Raw genomic sequence first — 27,968 nt, 5'->3', positions numbered from 1 at the left:
CATCAATTCATATTCTCTTAGCTTCCCTTCTGACCCACAACACACATTTGCAAACTGTCAGCTGAGGATAGAGATGTAGGTTGTGGTCATGGAACAGAGCATGGGTTCAATCCCACACAGTCTGCCTAATCCCATGACCCTGGGCTCACAATGTTCTTAATCAAATGAATTAAGCAGCAGCAGATGGGCTCAAAAAAGCAGACAACAAAAGCCACCTCTTCATAAAAGGGAAAGAACAACTAATTCTACCAACTCTTTTTTCTTTTCCTTTCTTTCTTTCTTTCTATTTTTTTTTTTTACCCGCAAGGCTCCATGCAATTCAAGTCAAGGATTATTAATTGAACATAAGGATGTTCAAGATGCCACTGAGACCAAAACATGAATAAAAATGTAACAATCTTAAGAGAGCAAAAGGAGGATCACCTTTGTATTTATATCTCCCATGCCCAATACATGGTAAATACTCAATAAATTATTGTTGGTTAATTAACTGCATAAACAGCTCTTGCCCATGAAGAGTTTACATGTCATGAAGGGAAGACAAGTATACCTGAAGCTATGAAGGAGAATGTCAGATGTAAAGTGCTATGAAGAAGAGTGTCTTAAGTATTATATCTCATTTCAGGGAACCAAAGAATGCTAAAACTGGAATGAATTTCAAAGATCATACAGTTCAAGTCCTGAGGCCCAAAGAAAAAAGGTGATTTCCCAAGAGCACATAGCTACCAAATAGAAAAAGTCTAACTAAAATCCAAGTCTCTTGATTTGTAGATGCCTTCCAGTATGCTCAAATACAATGTACAAATCACTGAAGTGTTTACTTATCCCTCCCTCCCAAAATAGTTTCTGTGTCTGGTGACATGGATGACCAAGCATTTAACCCCAAATTCTTTTCAATACTGAAAACCACTGAAGGCACATGAAGCTCTGAGAATCTATGTAATATCAAGATATCTAGGTATATATCATGTTTATAAGTAAATCATTCAGTAATTTGACAAAAAACCAAAACCTACTGAATAGAAACCTAAATCTGTGCTTTGAGTTGCTCAAACTAGTCAAAGGTACATTAATTATAGACTGATACAAAGCTAGAGATCACGAGGAATGGAATGCTCAAGAAATAAATAATACCTGCAGACAAAAATATTCACAGCATATCTTTTTGTAGTAGCAAAGAATTAGGAATTGAGGACAAGGAATGCTGATTATGAGGGGTAATGGTTGAACAACATTTATGTGATAGAATATTGTATTGTGCTGTAAGATATCATGAAATGGACTGTATCAGAGAAGCATGGAGAGATTATCTGAACCAGTGCAGAATGAAGTGAGCAGAACTAGGAGAATAATTTACGTAGTAACAACAATATCATACAAATAACTTTGAAAAATGTAGGAACTCTGATGGACACAATGGTCAATCATGATTTCCAAGGATTCAAGATAAAATGTTGCCCAATTCCTAACAGAAGGTGATAAATTCAAGAATACGAATTGAGGCAAATTTTTTTTGGATGTGGCCAATGTAGGAATTAATTTTTTCTTGACTATATATATTTATAAAGGGGGTTAGTTTTTCTAGCTTTGTCAAATTGTGGGAGAAAGAGGAAGAAATTGTAAATCGGAATGTAAAATGATGTTTAATTTTTAAGAAGAATATCTGTAAATATTAAATGTAATAGAATGCTACTGTGTGCTGTTTCATATACTGGGGTACCAGGTTTGGAGTCAAGAAAGCTTGAGTTCAAATATGACTTCAGACATTTATTAGCTGTATCATTCTGGGCAAGTCATTTAACCCTGTTTGCCTCAATCTCCTCACCTGTAAAACAACCTGGACAAGGAAATGGCAAATCATCCAATATCTTTGCCAAGAAAACCTGAAAAGGGTTAAGAAGAGTGGTGCATGACTAAAAACAACTAAATAACAACTCCAAAATAATAGGGATAAAAACATGACCAACCTCACAAGCTTGTTGTGAGAATCAAATAATACAATAACTCAACACAAAGGCTGGCATGTAGTAAGAGTTACATAGATGTTAATTATTATTATCATTACCATAGGATCATAGGACTTTAGATTTGGAATAGGCTTTACAAGTTAACTACTTCAGTGGTCTTGAACAAAGGAAGAAACTGAGGTCTTTTTGTTGTTGTTCATTCGCTCAGCTGTGCCTGCCTGCCTGTGACCCAATGTACCATATCACTCCAGAACCTTCTGTCCTCTATTCTGCTGAAGTCTGTCCAAGCTCATGTTCATTGCTTCCATGACACTATCTATCCATCTCATCCTTTGTTGTCCCCTTCTTTTTCCTTCAATCTTTTCCAACATTAGGGTGTTTTCCAGTGAGTCCTATCTAAACTTCGGCTTCAGTATTTTTCCTTCCAAAGAATACTCTAATTTAATTAATTTTTTTCTGACTCTCAAAAGTCTTCTCCACAATTTAAAAGCATTAATTCTGCAATGTGCAGCTATCCTTATAATTCAACACTGCCAGCCATCCATTACTACTGGAAAAACTACATCTTTGACTATGCAGAACTTTGTTAGCAAGGGGTTTTCTCTGCTTTTTAGTATGCTGTCCAGGTTTGCCATAGTTTTTCTTTCAAGGAGTATATGTTTTCTACTTTTATGATTATAGTTGCCAACTGCAGTTATTTTTGATCCCTAAAAATATAGAATCTGATACTGCTTCCATTTCTTTTCCCTCTATTTGCGAGGAAGTAATAGGACCAGTTACCATGATCTTAGTTTTACAATGTTAAGCTTTAATCCAGCTTTTATGCTCTCCTCTTTTACTCTCATAAATTACTTGCTTAAGGTCACAAATTCAAAACCAGGAATCCAGATTCTAAATTCAATGTTCTTTCTACAATATTACATTCTTTTAAGTAGCTACAGGAGAAGTGATTTATAATTTTTATGTTGTATATGAAGATGTAAACAAAGCAGCTGAGTCTATTAAGTAGGTTAATGTGTGGAAAATCTTACAAACTTGCTGTTTGGAAAGGTTTATAAACATCCTTTACTAATTCCATGAGGGAATGGGAGTGAAGATTATAGAAGCAGGAGAGATATGATAAATGGCCTCATAAATGTAACTGTCTTGTGTGTATTATTAGCTATTTTGGTGTTCCATGAACTATTCTGCATTCAAAAACGAATTCAAGGGCTGTAATTTTAGATCACAAGACTCTGGGTTCAATCTGTGATATTTTGATTACAAATGCACGTTACTGACAGTAATTATTTGAGATGTTATATGAGTTCAAGGCTATGCCCATGGCTTCTAATCAGGATGATAGAAAAGAACTGAGATGGCTCAAGTTGTGCTGCTCCTTCTGTTTATCTGTGTCAAGAAGAAAGACATTGTTGCTGAGATCACACAAATAGAACCTGTTCTTTTTCTAAAAGTTCTTCTTCTAAAGAAATCCTATTTGCTACATGGCCACAGATATCTTGTTATAGATATAGTGCAATAATTTTTTATGTTTCTATTCCTTTAAGAAGCAGAACAGTCACAGGCACAAGGGTGAAAGGGAAAGAGCCCTGGACTTACAGTGAGCCTTACTGATGCAGTGGAATAGTTTAGTGAAGTCAGTCAGCTAGAGATTGAATCCTGATTCCACCACTTAATACACGCAATTACCAATTATTGTGAGACTCTAGCCTCTCTTGCCCTAAGTTTCCTCATCTGCAAAATGAGTAATTTAGACTGACTTCTAACTGACTTCCTTTCCAACTCTACATTTACTAATTTTATGGCCATGAGTGAATCACTTAACCTCTAAAAGTCTGTTTCCTCAGTGTATAATTAGGATAATGATATAGAGTTGTTATGAAAGGGTGATTATAAAAATAAGATATCAATTTAAAATAAAAAAATTTTGAATTAAAGAAGTTGTGCCATGGAAGGCAAAGGTAACAGAACGAGGACAACAATTTAGACAATGACCACAATAAAGTTAAAGAAAACAACTCTGAAAGATAACTCAGTTTTGGTGCTGTGAGTAATCATGGCCTAGGGAACCAACAAACAGTAAGGAACACTTCCCTCTTTAGTAGAGATGCAGGTACAGAATGAAGTATACATATGTTATGAGACATGTCCAATGTGTGACATATTTTGTTTAACAAAATAGATTTCATTATCACTGAAAAGGGTTTAATTGGGAGATCCTTTGGAAGTGACAGCAATTTTTTATTTAAAGAGCATTAGCAAACACTAAAAACAACTTTGGAAATCATCACTTACAATTATTTTCAAAACAACAAACATTTAATAAGTACTAATTGTGAGAACTGAAGTATATAAAAACAACTAACCAGCCCTTGAAGAGCTTATAGTTCAACAAAAGAGAAAGGATGCAAACAGAATTAAATATGATGCAATGTAAAATGTGATAATGCCACAGGAGAAAGCTAAACAAAGTATACTAAGAAAATCTCAAGAGTGAAAAATCACTTTGATCTGGGAGGAGATAGGAAAACTTTATAAAGGATATGGCATTAGTGCTAAATTTTGAAGAGAGAAAAGGATAACCACATCTCCACCTGTTAAAGATATATATCAGGCATGAAGGATGATGAGAATGGATGGTGTGAGAGTGAGTGGAATATGATCAGAGAGGAGAAAGTAGTCCAGCTTCCTAGAATAGTACAATAACATGATGCTATTATCCATCAATAAGCCTAGAAAAATAGGTTGCTGATAAATTAGGCTTTATATGCCAAGATAAGAGCTTGATTTTTTTTTTTTTTAAGTAAAAACTTATACTGGGCTTAACTTTGAACAACAACAAAACCATTAAAACTTGAAAAACAAACACAGAAAAAATAAATAGTAAAACCTTTTATATTCATTTGATAAAACTATGGGCAACACATAATCTCTCTGGGCTTTCACTTCCATATCTCTAGAATGAGATAGTTGGAAGGAATACACTCTAAGGAATATTTCCTTCCTAAATCCTACGACACCTATGCACATTCCATAATTACTTTTCATATATTGGGATAAATAGAGTCATTTTATAAGGGCCACTGTGGTTACCAAGGCTTTCCAGTATATTTCTTGCAAGAGTTGTTCAGACCATAACTTCCCCTTTGCAAAGATTTTCTCCTCTGTTGGTCAGTTATCAGCCAGACTTTTTATAGTCCTCAAAGACACTGTATTTTTGATATCTATTTCAGGGTAGTCTTCATAACTTGTAGGACCAGTCAAATTCTACAAGATCTTAAAACCTACACCAAGAAAATCAAAAGATCTCTCTAAATCCGTTAATTCAATAATTACAGGAAAAATTATTTTTATTTAAACACTTTAACTTAGATGTTAGAGGTAGAGTTAGAGTAGGACAGATCTAACATTTTTCTCTTAATTATCTAAATATCATCGGATCCCAGCTGAGTTAGAAATATAGAGTTATGATATAATTGTCACTTAGCCAAAGCAAGTTTCTGCTTTTGAATACTGCATAATTTAATGGATTTTTTATATAAAACATATTGCACGTTTTTGGTGCTTATATACCATACTCCTATGATATTAGGATATGTGATCTGTTTCATTTAACATGAATAATATACTGCTGTGATTTCATGAGATTCCAGATAGATTAGCATCCAGAAATATAATGTTGACAGGATAAACAGTCAATTGACCAAGCAGTACTTATTCAGTGTGTACTAAATGCCAGACATTCTACTTGGCATTGAAGATACAAAGATGAATAAAGAAAATGCCCACACTTCATTACAGAGTCAGAATAACTTCACTAGATTGGAAACATCCCATGAATGGGAAGTATGAAAGGATCTCATGGTCCATTCTGTGATACAAAGTATATGTTGTATAATAAAAAATAAAAGTTTCCCAATGATAACCCATTAATCTCAAATATGGGAGTATATAGGGAAAAGTCATTCCACAAAACACAAGTAGTCTTAGAAAGCATCATCATGAAATTAGTAGTAGCAGAGAGGAAACAATGCAGAGTGGTAATGGCAAAGTTGTAGCACTGGCAAGTAATTTGGTAATGGCATCTCTGGGAAATTTGTGTCCCTAGGATTATATTAGTCTCATTTCACAACAGTCAGCAATGGAGTTTATCTCTATTAAGATAAACTGGGTTTAGTGAGCAAACTTTTGGGTCAGTTATTTACTTTTCCATAAAGATTCAAGCAACATGAAATTATATTAGAAAAGTAATCTGGACACCATTCCTACAATTCAAATTTGCTTCATGTGCTGTTTTTGTTATTTGGTAGGAAGTTATTCAGTACCTTAGAATCATAGTTTCCTTAATACTCATCATCAGTTAGATCCTCAGAGGAAAGAGTAACTGAATACAACCTTAGTTACTTATCTTTTAAAATTATTTTTTAAAATTAAACCTTCACCCTAGATAGTGGTATTATTAATTGGCAGATTATAACATATTTTAAGTAATAGTAGGACTCCAACTAGACATTTTGACCATGATAAAAACCCTCATTAAATTCAGTACCAATCAGTTCAGCAGATATTTAGCCTACAAAATAATTAAAAATTAATAAGATTATTGTACAGAACACAATAAAAGAGAATGTGGGGATTGTGAGCACTCTGAAACACCTAATAAATAAGGAACTTGAAAGAACTAGGCAAAAATTTCACTAAAGAAATCTATGATTAAAAGAAAACGAAAATAGACTGCAATGTGTGAGAAGAGTCAAGTTAATGAATGGATAGTCCATGGTCTTTAGTAGTCCTCAAAGTCCAGAGAAAATAAGAAAGATCCTAGACATGTTGGGTTGACTTTCAATGACAAACTTAGAGGGAGAATCTGCTTAAGAGTAGCTAAGAGATGGAGTCTTAGATATGATGCAGTCTTCATAGTTGAAGAGAACATACACATAGATTACATCATAGATTCCTTTGAGTAGGAATATGGAGTTAGGTGCCCAGGGTACAAATAAAACTGAAATATTCCTGTTCTTCAGGGAGCTTTAATACTATAATAAGGATTTAACACGAGTTACTCACACATATGAGTAAACACAAAGTAATAATAATTTTAAGAAAATGGGGCAACTAGGTGGCACAGTGGATACAGCACCAGCCCTGAAGTCAGGGGGACCTGAGTTCAAATCTGGTTTCAGACACTTAACACTTCCTGGCTATGTGACCCTGGGCAAGTCACTTAACCCCAGCCTCAGAAAAAAGGAAAAAAAAAGAAAGAAAGAAAATGCAATAGAAATTTTATTAAAGGAGACCAGTTAAAAAAAACTCTTGTAATAATCCAGCGAAGAAGTGACAAGGACCTATATGAGGCTGTGGAAGTGGACAAATGTAAGAAATATTATGAAGATTGAACAAATCATATTTGGTAGTTGATTGGATCTTAAGGAAAAGAGTTGAAGACAATTCCAAGGTTGTGAACCTGGATGAATAAAAAGATGGCTTGCCTTCAATAGAAACTGAGAAGTTTGGAAAAGGAATAGATTTTAGGGAGGAATTCATTCTTTTTGGAGCATTTGAGTTTAAATTGTTTACAGGACATTCAGTCAAAAGTTCAAATAAAATGATGGACTTTTTGCTATTCTTCTATTGGGGTTCAGGGACAGGGAAGAAATAAATGAATTCAATTCTTATTGGCCCATCATAAAAAATAAATCACAAAGGCATGTGGCCTCTTCAGAAACTACTCCAACTCCACTAAGAGGTCAAAAAATGGAATTAGTATGGAAGGCTAGGGCAGATTTTAATTTATAAAGTTGTTAATGGAGAAACACAGTCAAGATAAGTAAACAAAGTAAAATCATAATTTTTTTTTTTTTACAGTCAAGTGTGCCTTTTAAGGAGAGGAAAATAACAAAGGAATCTTTCAGTGAGTAATTTGTCTTCCTCTCACTTTATAGAAACCTTCTAAAAAACTGTTCTAAAAGTAGAGGTAGTAGGAGGATAAGCAATTATTAATGAGATAATGGTAAAAGTTATGTGCATGTACCATGTATATATGTAATCTTATTAGCATTTTCCCCTCTAAAATAAAACATTTTTCTCTTCTTTCTCCTCTAATATTTAGAATATGACATAATACTATTGCACTATTGAATCTAAAACCTAATGAAGATTTGTATTTACTTACTGAAAATAAGAAAAATACTATTAAATAGTTACCTCAACCTTTTTTCTCAAAGACTAAAGTTCAAAAAATTCTACAAAATTCCTTCTGGAGAAAAAGAAAACCATCCTTATCAAATACCAAAGACAACATTTTTCCATTTTAGTAAAGAAGTACAATTCCAGAAATGTCAATTCCAGATATCAAAGCATCAAGTTTGTTTACTTTTGATTTCAAAAGTTATGTTATATATGTTAAATATTTTTGAGGTACTAGCAATTTACCTCTATGCATCTTTTTTTTTCCCCTTACATCATTACACAAACAAATTGGTGGTCTCCTTACAATTTTTGTGTGGAAGGTAAATATAACTTAATACCAAAGGCAGTAAAAAAGAGGGAATAGAATATTTTTAAAATAAAAACATGGAATTTATTTATATTTAACATTTCTCCACTTAAACTCCAAGTGTTAAAAATAAAGTGTATTTAAATCAGCAACTGCTTTTTAAAATTCATTGACATTTGTAAATGTTTCCTAGAAAATAAAAAAATCCAAAGTTCTATCTCAAAATAGTTTCATAGGAATAGCTTTAGGGCAATTTCCACCTTCTTACCAAGAATTTGATTATTTAGGCCTGGTACTTTAGAGGTTAAAGGCAATCAACAATTATAAGAAGAAAAAGAGTTTCTTTATAACAAACTGCCATTCCAATTAAATTATAGTTTTGGAGCAGCCAGTTAGTTGGTTATATGTACTTTACAAATCATTCAGAGGAATTTGGTTACAGGTCAGCAGTACCATGTCACAAAAATGTCAAGAGGGGGGTTATGAATAAGATTTTTTCCAGTCAATGAGTAGATGCTGAGAATTCTTATAAGTAATTAATTCCAGCAGAGGAAGCATGAATAAATCTCAAAGTTCAGACCACAGTTTTAATTTTAAACCTAAATCAAATTTGAGAAAAGCTATATTCTAAGTTGTTTCAGGGTGGGACTTCTCAACTATTTTATTTTCTGACACAGTAGATAAATTGCTGCTACTGTAATTGGGGACACATAGTTTCAAATGTTATTTCAGGCAGTTATAGGATCACAGATTTAGCTGGCCTCAATGACCTCCATATTTTGATACAGAAAGTGAAACCCTGGGAAGTTAATTGACAAGTGAACATGACTAGATATTTTTAATATGGGTCCTCTAATTCCAAAGTCAGAAGATGGAAGGAATAAGAAAGGCAAAAGTTTAAGAAATGTAATCATGGAAGACATTCCAGAGAGCACAATCTTAACCTGAGATTTACAGACCTATTGCAGATAGATTTCAAGGGCGAAGGAAGAGTTTGTGAACTTGGATGGGAAAAAGTTATATTCTTTATTTTGACTATCCTCTAAATGAAATTGATCATTTCTTTAGATTATTAATGTAGGCAATAAATCATCATTCCAAGAAGTGGTTCAGAGTTTCACTACACTACCAAAGCCTATGGAATAAAACTGATTTAAGGAGATGAATTAAGAGAGAAAAGAAGATCCCACCTTGCACTATCATGTAACCTACCATCATAACCCTGACTCCAACTACAGAAAGGGACTTTTAAAATGTGTAAAATTCCTAGTGTCTAGTTCCATAATATTCATCTATTCATCTAAAAAACTTATTATGAAGCATTGTTATATGGTACTGGGCAGGCTCTGAGAATATGGGGAAAACACATACCTGGAATAGCTTTGAAAAAGTCTACAATCTACTATTAATCAATCAGAAAGCATTTATTAATATCTAATGTAAAAAAGTTATTGTTGAGGTATCACCAATATGAAGTCGTCACAGGGAATGAAGCAATGGGAATATTCACAATGACTCAAAAAGTCACAGGAGTGATGATCTTGAGCAGTCTAACCTTTTGTTTCGTAGATGAGGAAATTGGGGACCAGAGAAGTGACTTTTATGAGTTTATAAAGGTAGAAAGCAGCATAGTTAAGCTCAAATCCAGATTAATGCTTCCAAATTTAATTTTTAAGTTTTTAAAATTTAAATTTAGTTGACAGGAAGGAAGATGGTGTCAACTACATAAACAGGGAACTTCACCTGAGGAGATCATAGAAACATAGATTTAAAACTAGAAAGACTTAGGTGAATTGAAGGTGAATGAAATGAGCAGAACCCCAGGAGAAAACATTGTACACAGTAATAACAAATTATTTTTATCAACTATAAGACTTAACTCTTCTCAGCAATATAGTGATCCAAGACAATTCCAAGACTTGGGATGGAAAATGACATCCAGAAAGAAATTATGGAGATGAAATGAAAATCAAAGCATAAAATTTTTGCCTCTTTTTTTTGTTTTTTCTTTCTTGTGGTTTTCCCCATCTATTCTTATTTTTCTTTCACAACATGAATCACATAGAAAATGTGTAAATTGTACATATATAACTTACATCAGATTGCTTGCTGCCTTAGGAAGAGGGAGGTAATAAGAGAAAAAAAATTGGAAGTCAAAATTTTAGAAAAATGAATGTTGAAAAATATATTTACATGTAATTATAAAAAAATTAAGATTAATAAGCAAGAAAGCTGTTAAGAATAATGTCTGGATCCATTTCTCCTCTTTGCCCAATTTCTAGAGTAATTTTTCAATGCCCTTAAGTTTTCTCTATATAAAACTGTAATATATATAAAACAAAGTTCATATTTGTCACCTAATAGAAAAATGTGAAATGTGGTTAATGGTGATTTAAAAGTGTCTTAAAATTTCAAAGGTCAAACTGTTATGTTCATATAATTTTGAGGATAGTATTTATTTTATTTTCAGATTATGATAAAAATTGCTTTAGACTAGGTATTGTCCTCATATATTCTAAAGGTATTAATAACTACAAAGGAGGAAGAAAGATATTCTCACAACACTTTCTGAACTATCAATTTGAACCCATTAATTCAGCTTACATAGATGTGTATAGTCTTCTACTTTGTCTCTTTCTGTCTTTCAGGAGATGATGGAGAATGCTGGCATTTTGTATACCATTATGTACACCTATCAACTTCTTTATGAAAGAACATCTTTATGGCCAATGAAGACACCATCTCTGGACTTTTCATGGATATCCCCTAAGCCTAGAATGTTTTTCCTTCTTATGTCTAACTTCTATTTTCTTTCAACTCAGTGCTCTAAAAGGCCTTTCCCAGTGTTTTTCCCCAGCCCCCAACATGGTTAGTATCTTCCCTCTAGGATTATCTCCCTTTTAAACTAAAAACAGATAGACAGATATAGACATATATGTATATATGCACACAAATGTGCACATATATATGCATGTTTATATGTGGACACACACATATATACATATAAATGTATATATATATATATATATATATATATATAAATGTATATATATATATATATATATATATATATACACACACACACACACACATTTATAGTACATACTTATTTGCATTTTGTCTCCTCTATAGCTCCAAGAATATATTTTTTGCCTTTTTTTGTATCCTCAGTATTTAATAAAAACTTGTTGACTATCTACTTTCTTTCTATTTTCCTTCTTCCTATCTATCTATCTATCTATCTATCTATCTATCTATCTATCTATCTATCTATTTAATGTGTGCACATACACACACATATAGAAGTACACATGGAACTAACCATATACTATCTTTCTCACTTAGAGAATTTTATGGAGGATCATACATTTTTGGTTTACAGGAACAAAGTTATTCACCATTTCATATTTACGTCATCAAGCAATTGCCCATTAACACTATCTGTCACTGCAGAATGCTTGGAATTTCCTCACTTATAAGAACTGGAGAGTTTCAAATGCAGTCTTTTAACTTTAACAAAGTCACAAATATTATAATCTAGGATTTAGGGCATTTTGCTAAAGAACTGTTAAATTAGGGTGTCCTTATCAAATACCTTACCTATCCACTACCACCAAATATGAATTAAATATCTATTGTGTACCATAGCATTGTATTATGGATACAATGAAAAACAATAGATACTTCCTCCTCTCAATGAGCTGATATTCCATTGGGGAAGAGAAACAAAAGGCAAACAATTGCAAACTTTAATTACCATATAAAGTTTTCAAAATGCCATGAAACTGTAAAACATTATTAAAATAAATCAATAGTTAAATTCAGCTTTTTCCTTTTCTAATGATTTGGACTTTTACTTCCTTCATTCTCTTAGAACTTTGCTGAGTTTATTTTTATTTGTGAGTTAAAGTTAAGAGATGTGGATGCTTGACAAAATTGGTTAAGTTTCTCTCCCAGATGTTATTTTCTTTTATTTCTATTAACATGTGCTTCAAATCTAACAAATCTATCTTTTATGCCCATGGACACATTCTCTTTTAATTCAAAGCATAGTTCAGACCCTACATTAGTTAAGGGTTTGAAAACAACTTAAACTTTATTCATACTATTCACCAAATACTTATTATGATCAAAGACTTAGAGCAATCAGGAAGCACACACTAAATTTTTATACTATTATTGAAAGAAACTATGATATATAGATCTAACAGAATATTATTGTGTGGTAAGAAAAGGCAAATAATGATAAATGTATACAAGCATGCAACTGATAATAAAGAATGAAGTAAGAACTAAAAAAACAATGATATGCAATTATTACACCAATGTAAATGTAAAGGCCAAATTAAAAAAACAACTGAAACATTGTAGAATTACAAAGGTAGAGCCATGAGATAACAACACCATTCCTCCTCCCCAAAACACACATATACATTCCTTTGTAGAGGTGGGAGGTGGACAAGTATGGAAAATTACATATGTTTTCTAATTTTTTTTAATGTATTGATCTGTTTTTATTGATTTTTCCCTTCTTTTTATATAATTATACTTGGAAGAGGACAGGTATACTAGGAGAAATTTAGGTTTCAAAATAAAAGCTATGCAGCTCCCCCTCCCCCTTTTTGTAGTGGCAAGAAACTAGAAGCTGAATAGATACCCATCAATTGTGGGATGACTGAATTAAATTATATTATATGGATGTAATGGAATATTATTGTTCTATAAGAAATGATCAGCAAGCTGATTTCAGAAACAGCTGGAAAGACTTAAACTGATGCTGAATGAAATGAGCAGAACCAAGAGAATATTGTACATAGCAACAAGATTGTGTGATGATCAACTGTGATAGACTTGGCTCTTTTCAACAATGTGATGATTCAAGGTAACTCCAATAGACTTGTGATGGAGAGAGCTATCTGTATCCAGAGAGAGAATTATGGAGACTTAATGTGGATCAAAGCATAGTGTTTTCACTTTTTTGTTGTAATTGTTTGTTTGCTTGGCATTTTTTTCTTCCTCGTGTTGTTTCTCTTTAGATCTGATTTTTCTTGCATAGTATGACAAATACAGAAATATGTTTAATCAGATTATTTGCTGTCTTAGATGGGAGAAGTAGGGGAGGGTGGGAGAAAAATTGCGAACACAAGTTTTTGCAAAGGTCAATGTTGAAAACTATTTTTGCATGAATTTGGAAAAATAAAATACTATTGAAAATAAATAAAAGCAATAAAAATGCATCTTTAAAAATAAAATTCAATATATCTGTACATGTGCATATACACAACACACATATTATCACTGAAAGATAGATATTTAAAGTATTGGCTCTTTGTTAGGTGCAAAGCAGAAAAAGAAGGTGACAGCTCTGTCCTTGAGGAAAGAGTCCCTGGATAAGAACTTAAGTGACTAAGCTATAAGCAAGAGCACGAATTTAGAACTGGCAAAAATCTTAGAAACCTCGTTTACAGATAAGGTAGCTGATGGCAGAGAGGATGCATGATTTATTGATAAAGGTATAAGTAGTATCTTTAAAAGAAATTAGAAGTTAGAAGATAAGATTGAAGGAGGAGAAATCAAGAATTACACTTTGTAAGTGATGAGTTTAAAGGAAAGGCACTGAGGGGTAAGAGGCAGTCAACCAGAAGATAACATATGGTAAGCAGGCCCCTGGAACAGATTCTTCTCAGAAGTCCTTGGAAATAGTTTTGATTTTACTTATGAGCAACAACTGAATATACTAATATACTGAATAAAAAGAGTAGCTCCCTTAAGAGCAAAGGCTAAACAGATTAACACAAAGTTTTATCTATTCCTTCTGAACTAAGCTCATTACTCTCCTAAGTCCGGATAATAGGACTCTTGTCTACTGATAAAATATGTCAATAACAAAGTATAAATTCAGGAAATAAATCATATAACATTATTAACTAACATATAACATAACTTTAATTAAAAATATTTTTAAATGAAAGTCTTTACTGGGATTTCTCATGAAATATAACCAAACTAATAGCAATAATAATGTTTTAAAAGCATTTGCTAAGTAAGATATGTACATTATTTCCTTTGATCTGAATAATCCTAAGAGATAAGCAGTACAAGCATTATTTTACTCTCTCTTTGACCTGCCCAGAGTAACATAGATAGTAATGATAGATATGAGATGAGATGAAAATCCACATTATTTTTTTTTTATCACAACTCCAATGTTCTAAACCATAGTTGGCTATAATGCCTCTCACTTTTACACAAAGTAATTTACACATATTTCATAGTGATTTAGGCAAATTCTAATTAAAATATTATTATTAGTATCATCAGCAAAGAAATAGCAGAGAGAGTTTAGTTTTTTTTTTTAAAGACCAAGACAAGTCCCCAAAAGCTAATTTTCTCTGATACACAAGGATTTAGAGGGTGTACCCACACAGAATAAGTAATTTCATCATCATAGTGAGGGTTTATAACATCTAGCATCTTATCTAGGTTTTTAAACCCAGGTCTTCCTGGCCCTATATCCAACATTCTATTCTTGCCATCATCATAACAAGCAAATATTTTATAGAGCACTAGAGCTGGTGTCAAAAAGATCTAATTTCAAATCTGTCTCAGAAATTTACTAGTTGTGTACTTCTGAGAGATAAAAACTTTATGGGCTCAGTTTTCTTATCTGTAAAATGGGAATGATAATATAATAATAATACCTTGCAGGATTATTATGAGGATCAAAAAAGATAACAAATAGAAAGCACTTTACAAACCACAAAGCACTCTATAAATATCATTATTTATATTATCAGAAACAGTTAATAAAGTGAATGAAATTTTCTTCTACAATCCACCTAATCTGATGGGGAAAACGGTTTTTCTTTTCTTTTCTTGAAATAACATCAACAGCTAAAAAAACAAAAAACAAAAAAGCCCCATAATATCTCCCTAATATTACCTAAAATATTGAAATGATCCTGCCTTTAAAAGTTCATGATGCTCAAATTCAGCTACTTTATTCATCTCAAGAAAAACTTTTGATATTATATCTCTCAAATGAAATGTCCTAAGTCCAACAAATAAATTATTTTCTACTTGGTACTTTTTTTAAAAGTATCTTATAATGTAATTTCAGCTATAACCAATCAGAATTTAGATTCATGTCTTTTTTTTTTTTTTTCCCATGCTTGAAATTAGAACATTAGGATGGCACTCTCATTCCTTGGGCCATATAAAATAGTACATTCATCTTAATTCCTTAGCAATTCTTTGTAGCCTAAAACAGACTTGGAAGCTGTCTAACAAAGAAAGCATTTATAACATTCTATGACTGGAGACATTTATAAGCATGTGGAATATTTTTAAATAATCATTTTACAAAACAGCTTGTTGAGGCCTGCCTGCAATGTGTTTTTACCCACGGTTATCAATTTTCATTCCAAAACAAAAAGATTACCTCTGGGAGAAATGTGTACAGAATTTCATAGTTGTCAAAAATATATCAGCATTAAGGGTGGGGGTGGGGGAAGAAGTGAGAATCATTTGACAAAAGTATCAAACTTGGCTTCCAAAAAATCAAAATCTCCTTTCCTTGAATCCTTAGGGATCTAAGGCTGACTCTAATCAGTAATACTTAAAGAATTTACAAAATCCTTGGAATGTTTGACTTTCTCAAATTCCTCCCTAATTATATAGTAGCATTGGAATATAACAAAAAGTTTTATCAAATTATATAGTAGTATTGGAATATAAGAAAAAGTTTTATATACATGAGAAGGGGGGCGGGGGATGTAGCTTTTTTAGTGCTATTCAACTTTCACAAATCTCCCAATTGAGTGCCAAAGCTAATCATCTCTGAATATTGGCACACTGCTATAAACAGGCCTCCCCCCCACCCTTTTTGGCATTATACTGTTTTAGCATAAACTGTAGATAACACCATATTCAATTCAGTGGAAACATAATCTTTCCCTTTGATGTTTAGAAGTAATTAAAACAACAGCCAACTTCATTTCCAGTCTCAAAATAACTCCTCAAATTAGATTTAAAGAATAACAGTTATTGGAATAGATTTTTTTGAACTATGCAATCTATGTCTAATGAACTTACAATATTAGCTTATACTTATAAAGCCCTTTACTGTACCATTTGATAAAGCTCTTGATCCTAGCATTAAGAGGCCAAAATATTCAATCAATATTCTTATTCAATCATCTAATTGATCAGCAACAGGAAATATAAAACACTATCTACCCTCAAGGAGTTTACATCCTAATTGGGATGAAAATATGTAAGTAAACAGGCACATAAAAAACACATCCAAAGTACATATGAGAATCTTATACTCTTAAAAGACCTTTTATTTCCAATCAAATAAAACTTTTCTATTCTCCATACTTGTTCTGACTTTCCTTGTCTGACTTCTTTTCATGGTTACTCATGCTTAAAATAGATATTCTCTTCTCAATCATCCTGTCCTCAAGCCCCTTACCTTCTTCCACATCCCAACCTAGGTGCCATGGTTTCCATGAAGCCTTTCCTAACTCTGCTTCTCCTCTTGGTGAAAGTGATTTCTTTTCCCTTAAATGTCTCAAAATATTTTTCAGGAACCCATCCTTGTAATTTATCTTATTCTCCTTTGCATCATACTTACTAGCTAGGTGGCTAAGCTGGAGTCTGGAAAATCTAAGTTCAAATACTATTCCAGACAATTATTGGTTGTGTGACATGGGGCAAGTCATTTTACCTTATGGACCCTAATTTTCCTCATTTGTAGAATGGGAATAGGTTGTTGTGAGGATCGTATAAAAAGGATATTACAAGTCTTAAAGTACTATATAAATATTATTATTACTTATCTATATACATGTTTTTTCTCTCCCCATTTGACTTCAAGGTTCACTAGGAACAGAATCCATGCCACAAAGGAAGTATAGTATACTGGAAACAGCAATGAACTTGGAGTCAGAATACATGAGTTTGGATCTTAATAGTATAACTTTATACACACACACACACACACACACACACACACACACACACACACACACACACACACACACACACACCATCTGACTTCAAGAGCCTCAGATCCCTCATCTCTAAAGTGAGGATTTAAGGGTAAGACAAAGATAGTAGGGTACAGGCAGCAATTCAACTGAACTTTTCCGATAGTCTCTTCCAAACAACTTTAAAACAATGCCTCAAATTGAAAGCTGGAGTAGCGGAGCCAACAACAGGAGGGAGATATTTTTTCAGCCAAAAAACAATTTGCAAGGTTGTTGGGAGAAGTCTAAGACACAGAAATGGGGGTGAGGTGGAGAGACTATTGGGTGGGATGGGAATTGGGGTCCAAATATAGACTACAGCAGCACTGATGATGGGTCTTAAGAGGTGGCTGTGATGGAGCAGAAGCAGAATGGGGAATTGTCAATCCAGAGACTGTAAGAGCATCAGACAACTGGTCAGAAAGAGATAATGGGATCCTTTGTTTGCACTGGATGCAATGTTTATCTATCCATAGTTCCAGGATGAAGATGAACCCTACTGCTTGCAGCTACATGAGAGCAGGGGACTTATAGTTCTAGGGTTAAAAGGAGTGATAACACTTCCAGCTTCAGGGGATTAAGGTTCCTGTCTAGGTAACAACCAGAACATAGGCCAAAAGAGGAGTGACCACACCTTTCTTTAGATCATACCATCTTGGAAGCAGCTAAAACTTACAGACTTTCCCAGATGTAATTCTGAAAATAGCATCAGAAAAAATCCAAAGCTTAGTTCAGTATATGTTCAACCCAGGAAAAGAATCCAACTTTAAGATAAAGTAAAAAACCAAAAACCAGGCTGGGAAAATAAGCAAACAACAGCAAAAACAAGAAAAAAAGAACTTGGTTATAAAAAGCTATTATGGCAGGAGGAAAAATGAAGACATAAACTCAGATGAAGACATCAATGTCAGCACAACTATAAGTAATGGCTCAAAGGGGACAAAAAGTGAGTTTGGATATAAGCCAAACAAAAATTTGTGGAAGTTCAAAAAAGATCTTAAAAATCAAGAAAATTATGAGTCAACAATCTGGTAAAAGAGGTACAAAAAGATAATGAAGAAAATGACATTTTAAAAAACAGAATTTACCACATGGAAAAAGAAGAAAATGATATCTTAAAAACTAGAATTGGGTAACTAGAAGTCAATGACTTCATGACATATCAAGAAACAATAAAACAAAGACAAAAAAAAAATTAAATATCTCAATGGAAAAACAACTGACCTGGAAAATAGACTGAGAAAAGATAATTTAAGAAATACTGGACAACTTTAAAGCCACAAGAAAAAAAAAAAGAAAAAAAAAGAACCAAGACATTACATTTCAAGGAAAGCTGCCTTAACATCCTAGAACCATGGGCTACAAATGAAATTTTAAGAATGCACTTATCACCTCCTGAAAGTGATCCCAAAATGAAAACTCTCAGGAGCATAATAATAAATTTTAGAGTTCATAAGTCTAACAGAAAATATTGCAAATAGCCAGAAAGAAACAAGTCAAATATCACAACTACAACCAAGTTCACACAAGATTTAGCAACTTCCACATTAAAGGAATGGAGGGCTTGGAATATAAATTCCAGAAGGCAAAGAAGCTAGGATTACAACCAAGAGGAATAACCTATTCAGCAAAATTGAGCATAATCTTTCAGGAGAGAAATAAGATATTTAATGAAATAGAAGACTTTCAAGCATTCCTGATGGAAAGACCAGAACTGAATAGAAAATTTGATTTTTAAATACAAGACTTAACAGAAGCACAAGAAGGTAAACGAACATACAAGCAAAAAAGAAATCACAAGGGCCTCAATAAGATTAAACCATTTACATTCCTCTATAGTAATATGATACTTGTAATTCCTAAGAACAGTTAAAGGAGAGTGTGTGTGTGTGTGTGTGTGTGTGTGTGTGTGTGTAGATAGAGGACACAGGTATGAGATCACTATGATGGGATCATCTCCAAAACACAGACACACACACACAACAATTAAGGAATGATAAAGTGGGATGCAGAGGGAGAAGGAGGATGGAAAAGAGGAACAGGAAAAATTACCTTTTAAAAGAGGTCTAATATTGGAGAGGGAAATGACGGTAGGCAATGTTTTAAATTAATGATATGTTATTTACAAGAAATATACTTGAAATAGATTCATCCACAGAGTAAAAATAAGAGGCAGTACAGAATCTATTACCCTTCAGCTTATGTAAAAAAGGCAATGGTAGCAATTATGATCTCAGATAATCCAGAAAACTACATTTTGCTAAAAAATATCATAGTAAAAGAAATAATATCAATATTAAAAATATATGTGCCAAAGCATCCAGATTATGAAAGGAAAAATTAAATGGATTACAGGAAGGGACAGTAAAACAACACTAATGGGGAAACCTCAACTTTCCCTCTTAGAAGCAGATAAATCTAACAATAAAACAAATAAGAAAGAAGTTAAAGAAATGAATAAACATTTTAGAAAAGTTAGAGATGATAGACCTCTGGAAAAAAACTTGGATGGAAATAGAAGGAAGCATATCTTTTTTCTAAGCTTTACATGGCACCTTCACAAAAAGTGGCCCTGTACTATAACATAAAATTTTCAAAAGCAAATTCTGAAAAGCAGAAATGTTAAAGGCATCCTTTTGAGACTGTAATGGAATAAAAATTTACATTCACTAAAGGGCTAGGGAAACATACATTAAAAATTAATTGGAAACTAAATGTTCTAATCTTAAAGAATGAGTATGTTAATGAAAAAATCTCAGAAACAAATTATTTCAATAAAGAGAATAATATCCAGCCTATGCAATATCTAGAGGAATATGTGTATTTCTTAGTATTTACAAAAATAAAACAGAGAAAGAGCAGATAAATAATTGGGCATACAATTTTAATAACCCTAGAAATGGATAAATTAAAAATCCCTAATTAGACACCAATCTGGAGATCCTAAAAATCAAAGGAGAGATTAATACAATTGAAAGTTAAAAAAACAAACATAAGATAAACCATTAATTTATTTTAAAAAATAAAGTAGAAAATAAAATTATCAGTATCAAAAATGAAAAGAATAACTGCACCACCAATAAAGAAGTAATTAAAGCAATTATTAGGAATTATTTTGTCTAGCTGTATGCCAATAAGTCTGACAATCTAGGTGAAATGGAAGGATATTTACAAACATGCAAATTGTCCAGATTATCAGAAGAGAGATAGAATATTTAAATAACTTTATAATAGTGAAATAAATTGAGCAAGCCATAAATGAGTTTTCTAAGAAAAAAATCCCCAGAAACACATGGATTCACCAGTGAATTAGACCAAATATTTAAAGAACCATTCCTTTCTGTACTACATAAACTATTTGGGAAAACAGGCAAAGAAGGAGTCATGTAGTAAATGCAAAGTGAAGTGAGTAAAACCAAGAAAACACTGTACATATTAATAGCAATATGGTATAATGATCAGTTGGTAATAATTTAGCTATTCTGATGAATGCAATTTGCAAAGGAAAATGCTATCCACCTCCAGAGAAAGAACTGAGTCTAACTACAGATTGAAGCATATTGATTTATTTATTTTTCATGCTTTTTTTCTTGTTGTTACATAGCTAATATATGTTTTACATAGTTTCATATGTACAACTAATATCAAATTTCTGGCCTTCTCAAAAGGTGTAGATGGAGTGAGTGGAAAGTGAAAATACTATGTTGTGATCCCACAGTCCCCAGAGTCCTCTCTCTGGATGCAGATGGCTCTCTCTCTCTCATAAAACCTTTGAGAACAGCCACGTCCATTAGAATTGATAATCATATAATCTTGCTGTTGCTGTGTACAATGATCTCCTAGTTTGCAAAGGGCTGAAACTCTGAATAGATGCACTGGAATCAGACAACGGAGCACTTTAATCCATCTCCTTTACTTCTCCCCCTAAAGACCAAGGACTTTTGCTTATCCTGACTCTGGCTGATCCTGAGGCCTCCAGGGAGCTCAGTTCTCTGAATATGTTCAATATAGAAATTGCAGATTTGAGATCAGTATAAAATTTTGCTTGATCTTAAATTAAAGACAGTCTTTGTCTCTGGTTTTTTATGTAGTTTAACATAATTTTGTTATTTGGTATTAATAAATCTGAAGCTTTTCCAGAGACAGAGAGAAATGCAGAGGGAGAAGGAAAGTGGGAGAGGAAGGGAGGGAGGGAAGGGGAGAGAGAGAGAGAGAGAGAGAGAGAGAGAGAGAGAGAGAGAGAGAGAGAGAGAGAGAGAGAGAGAGAGAGAGAGAGAGAGAGAGCACACAAAGGTTTTTTTTTTTTTTTTTGGGGGGGGGGGGGGTAAGTGACTTGCCCAGGGTCTTACAGCTAGGAAAGTATTAAATGTCTGAGGTCACATTTGAACTCAGGTCCTTCCTCCTGACTTCAGGGCTGGAGCTCTATCCACTGTGCCACCTAGCTGCCCCTAGACAGAGTTTTATAATAATTCAAAGAAAGTGTCTTTTGCCTTCCTCTCAACAAGAGAAGCATGTCAGGGATGTGCTGGAACCAGCTGGAACAACCTCATGAGAACCAATTGTTAAATTTTTAGTTTCAATATATTTACATCTTGGGAAAAAAATCAGTAAATGCTACATATAAAGACCTGATTCGTTGCTTATCTAAACTTATGAAAATGATAGAGAAATTATTAATAAGGTAGATTAAAATTAAAATTGTGTTGTGAATAATTTTTCCCCCTGGAGATCTGGTTGTTAAACATTTACCAGTATAGTGCTAGTCATGCTAAACCACATGATAAAAGTTAAAGTTAAAGTGATAAATTCCATGTAACACATATTGTGTGTATTAAATCCACATATTCCCAGGACAATACAATGAAAAGCCACAAAGCAGATAATAATGTGTCAACTTATTATTAAGTTGTCCAAGGCCAATTCTCTGTAGTAATTTGGTCTGTACGTGACAGATTTGTGTGTAGATGTGACCATGAAGTGATCTTTAAGTGAAAGATAACACCAAAGAGCCAAAAACTCATCACCTAGGAAAATAATCCTTCACAATTTGAAATGCCCAGTTTTTTTAAAAATCTTTTTTTTTTTTTTCCTTACAGTAAATACCACTTGAGAATCAGGTTCTAAACAAAGTGAAAAATGCATTTGAGGTGAGTTAAGAGAACCTGACTCATGGGGCAGAATCATGAAACCCATTTCATCTGTAACTACAGGGAGCATAGAACAAAAAATGCAGATGAAATCACAAGACCACAGATTTATATCTGGATGGCACATTAGAGATCACTTTATCTAAATCCTTCATTTTAAAGACAGGAAAGTGAGACTGAGAAGTGACTGACTCAGAATTGTACACATACTATATAGCAGAATCCAAATTAAAACCCTCATACAAAGTAATTCATTTTAATTCAGTCCATGGGAGGGAATAAGCATTTATTAGCACCAGATACTAAGTATTTTACTACTATTATATCATTTGATCCTTTCAAACAAACAAACAAACAAACAAACAAACAAAAAGCCTTCAAAGTAAGTACTAATATTCTCTTCTTTTGAAAGTAGAGGAAACTGGGGCAAAAAGAAGTAAAATGATTTGCCCAGGGTCACCTAGCTAGATTTGAACTCAGATCTTTAATAAGTACCTAGGTGGAAAGAGTGCTGGGCGAGGAATCAAAAAACTGGGTTTTCTTGAGTTAAAATTCAGGCTCAGACATTTACCAGCTACTATGGGGGTGACCCTGAGCAAATTACTTACTTAACTCTTTGCCTCAGTTTCCTCATCTGTAAAATGGATTGGAGAATCTTTGCCTAGAAAACTCCAAATGGGATTATAAAGAGTTGGGCAGACTGAAACAGCTGAACAAGGACAACTTCTGTAAGCCTTTATTATGTGTCAGGCCCTGTCCTAGACACCAGAGTAAAAAATAATCAATATAGTTCCTGTCCTCTGAGGACAGCACTTAAAAAAAGAATTTTTTTTTTAAATTGGAGGTAAAACATAGTGGGGAATGGTCCACTGATATTAACTACATGTACCACAACTATTAGGGATATGCTAATAATTTAAACCAGGAAAAAAAAATTTCTAGTTTTGTTAGCGGGGAGGCACCAACTAAAAATCGTTTCATAGGCTATAAAATAAGAGAGATTATACATTTAACTAAGAAGGTTTTGGTCATGAAAGAAAGGTAAAGCCCAGAGAGCTGAAATTCTTTGAAATTCCATCTTTTCAGCTAAATGTTTTACCAGAACTACCAATAAGTAGCATTAAAAAAAAAAAAATTATCAGGGTACCTAGGTATCACAGTGGATAGAGCACCGGCCTTGAATTCAGGAGGACCAGAGTTCAAATCTGTTCTCAGACACTTAACACTTCCTAGCTGTGTGACCCTGGGCAAGTCACTTTACCCCAGCCTGGGGGGGGGGGGAATTATCTTCTGCCCACAATCAGTAAGAGATTTTAATGAGCTTCGAAAAAGGGGAGAAAAGATGGATTGGAGAAGGAAGCAGCAGCAAAAGATCTGAATAGTTTGCATAGAGGATAATTTATAATCCTTCAGTAAAAATGTTTAGAGTACGTGACAATGCTTCTACAATGTGATAAATATCAATTGCTAATTTCTTTTAAGCTTAATTAGTATGTTTTTGTTAAGGGACAGGTCAATTCTCAGAGAGCCTCCACAGCTATGGATTATAACATCTGAAGGAGTTGCAGGGCAGCCTTTGCTGACAAAAGTGTTGCAGACTGGGAATGAGATGAATTGGAGGCAGAGGGAAGAGGAGAGAGGTCAGACAACGTAAGGGCCTCTCAGTCTCCTTGTATCATCTCTCACAAGAGGAGAGCCATTCTGAGTTGGATCTGCAGCAGCCACTGGCAGGTGGCTCCTATGTATTCCAATGGCTCCCATGCATTCCAACATGTTTTTAGCATGCACAATAGAATTGAGTATCATAAGAATTATGAAAGAAGACTCAACTTCAAAGAATTTAACAATTTAGTTTAAGGGACCAAGGCACATACTTGAAACACAGTGAAATACAGCAGCACATGAATAAATTCCACTTTATTCTTCTGGATATACTGTAAACATAGGTACAACTGGGGAAACAATTTTGGCAGATTCTCTGACCTTCTAGAGAAGCTTCCTGTAAAAGGAAGTAAACTCTAGAGATAAACCCTTCTGTTTAAGTGAAAAGCCTTAGAAATAAGCATAAAAGAAATGACAACCACAACGTGAATGAGGGGGAGCCACTATTATCAACTGTTCTCATGTCTCAGTGTTACTATTAGGAGGAGATACTTATTGAGAGGCTGAGAGTTGGTGCAATTTAGATTCCTGATTCTGAATCATCAGTTAAGCAGCTCCCAGGTCTCAAAGAAAGAACGATAAAATCAATTTTAACAAAGCTTGTAGAGATATGATATTTAAATGAAAATGGAGAACTCAATATTCTATAGGTGAGTAATTCTGATGCCTTAAATGGTCCTATCTAAAGAGGTAATATCTGATAAGTGACATTAAGCTGACATTCCTCAGATTATTTACTATAGATAGATAGACAGACAGACAGATATTATCTATCTATCTAAAATCTGGCTTAAAATTTAACTTAAGGAAAAGTGCCATTTTCCTGCATGAACCTATGTGACCAAAATTCTGTGACAACAATTCAGAATTTAAGACTAGCAAATTAATTCAGGGACCTATGCCACAAACTTTCAGCATGCTTTTATTTTATTTTAGTTTGGCTTAGACTCACTCATTTAGATGCTATTCTTGTTATTCTAATATTACACTATATACTTCTGCAATTCAGAGAACAGGTTTTTGGAATGGTTCCAGATCCAAAAATAATAAGGGAAAACCCCCCCAACAACAACAAAGTCCACCTCTGGTGATGAAAAAGTAATCCTTGGTCGTCTAGCAACCAAGGGACTGAAGTGAAAGGAATGATATTACCTCTAACAGACTGTAATTGGTCAATTAAATGAGCAGAATAGGTACAATCTAATTAGTTGGAATGGCTTGTAAAAGCTCACCTGTACAATTAAAAATATTTCATACAACTGAGAAAAAATACTACTACTACTACTGCTACTGCTACTGCTACTACCACCACACCACCATCAACAACAATAAACATTTATATAGCACTTACCATATGCCAGAAACTGTACTAAGCACTTTACAAATATTATCTTATTTGATTTTCACAACAACTTGCAAAGTAGGTATTATCTCTATTTTATAGATGAAGAAACCAAAGCAAACATAGATTAAGTGATTTATCTAATTTAAGTGACTTGCCCAGTCAGTAAGTGGCTGGATTTTAACTCAGGGCTTCCTGACTTCAAGCTTCTTGTCCTATCCACTGCACTACTTAGCTGTCAAGATGAGAAAGAAATGCAAAGCAATATAAGAATTGTGACGGTTAATCACTGTCAGTAAAATCTGAAAGATCATGGAAAATAGGAGAAGCACCTCAAAACAGGATATGGGCAAATGCTAACCCAATGTTCCAAAAAGGGGAGAAAATAGAATGTGTAAATCATGGGCCATTAAGCTTGACTTCAACTACTGAGAAAATTCTAAATGAATCATTTAAAAAATGATGAACATCTTTAAAAGAAAGCTGTGATTATAAAGAACTAGCATAGAGCTTCATCAAAAACAGGTCATGACAAACTAACCTCATTTTTTTTTTACAGGATTACTAATCTAGTAAATGAAAAGGCTACAGATAAAACTTACCTACATTTTAACAATTTTTTAAAATAAAATGCTTCCTATTGTTTTTACAGAAAATATACAGTGATATAGACTTGATGATAATAGCACTAAAATCAAACTCTCTGGATGCCAATATTCAAAGAGTAATTATGAATGATTCAATCAACCAGTTAATCAATAAACATTTATTAAATGCCTACTTTGTTTTACATGGGCCTGGTGAAAAATACTTGAGTTCAAATTTGGCCTCAGACATGGGGCAGCTAGGTGGCGCAGTGGATAGAGAAGCAGCCTTAAATTCAGGAGGACCCGAGTTCAAATGTGGTCTCAGACACTTAACACTTCCTAGCTGTGTGACCCTGGGCAAGTCACTTAACCCCAGCCTCAGGGGGGGGGGGAGAAAAAAAGATTTAATTAAAAAAAAACACAAAAAAAAACTTGGCCTCAGCCACTTACTAGCTGTATGATGTGGACAAGTCATTTAAAACCTGTTTATTTCAATTTCCTCATCTGTCAAATGAATTAAAAAAGAAAATAGCAAAGCACTCCAATGTCTTTGCCAAGAAAACCCGAATGGAGTCAGGTAGAGTTGGACACAAATGAAATGACTGAAAAACTACAACAATAAACAAGTAACAATGTTAACATTGTGTTAAGTACTGGGGATATTAAAAAGTGACAAATGACAGTCTCCCTGCCTTTAAGAAGCTTATGTTTTAATATGGGAGACAACATGCAAACAAGAAACAAGATATGTGCCAAGTAAATAGGAAATATATAATAGATGGAAGGCATTAAAATTAGGAGAGGTTGCAAAAGGTTTGCTGTAGAAAACAGGATTTCAAATTTTGATTTAAAGAAAGTCAAGTTAAACATCAATGAAACAGGAGGTCTCTAGTAGAATCACTCTCTCTCTCCTGTCTGTCTGTCTCTCTCTCCTGTGTGTCTGTGTCTCTCTCTCTTTCCCCTCTCTTCCTCCCCTATTTCTCCTTCCCTCCCTCTCTCCAAAGAGAGAAAGAGAGAGAGAGAGAGAGAGAGAGAGAGAGATGCTGATTACAATACCATACATTAATACAGTACATTAACCATTTTATCAGTGACTTAGACAAAGGAATAGAAGTTTAGCCAATATAATAAAGTCAGGAAGAATAGCTAATATATTACAAATAACTACAAAAAATCTTGGCCACCTAAAGTTCTTGGCTAAACCTAATAAGATAAAAGTCAATAATAATGTATATACTGTCTTACTCTAGAGTACACACACACACACACACACACACACACACACACACACACACACCCCACAAGATAAGCTGTAAAGCAAGAATGAAGGCATGGATAGAGAACACCTGTTCTGGAAAAGACCTAGGTATTATTGGGTTTTTATTTTGTTTTTTCATGGACTGCAAGATCATTATGATTCAATCAATACGTATCATTCCAAAAAACCCTAATTTGATCTCAGAATGAATTATGAGATTCACAGTTTCCAGACACAAAAAACATGACAATCCTACTCTACTCTGCCTTCATCAGGTCTTGGAGCATTGTGCCCATTTCTGGATGCCACAGTTTAAGGATAATGATAGTCTGGAATTCAGAAGATAGCAACCAATATGTTCAAGGACCTAGAATCTATGCCATATGAGTATAGGCTAAAGGAACTGGGATTGTTTAACCTAGAAAGAGAAAACTAAAAGCTTCATAATAAATGTCTCTAAGAATATCAAAGGAGGAA

At 33.5% G+C, this 27,968-nt stretch overlaps 1 protein-coding gene across 2 annotated transcripts in view; it reads right to left on the bottom strand.

Annotated features, from left to right (window-relative positions):
- Positions 1–27,968, bottom strand: part of SPIDR (scaffold protein involved in DNA repair) — a 537,804-nt gene that overhangs the window by 298,638 nt on the left and 211,198 nt on the right. The window lies entirely within an intron of this gene.

This window comes from Sminthopsis crassicaudata, chromosome 1, assembly GCF_048593235.1.
Source record: "Sminthopsis crassicaudata isolate SCR6 chromosome 1, ASM4859323v1, whole genome shotgun sequence".
Taxonomy (NCBI): Eukaryota; Metazoa; Chordata; class Mammalia; order Dasyuromorphia; family Dasyuridae; genus Sminthopsis; species Sminthopsis crassicaudata.
The sequence above is the reverse complement of the archived record's forward strand: the minus strand, read 5'-3'. Positions and strand labels throughout refer to the sequence as shown.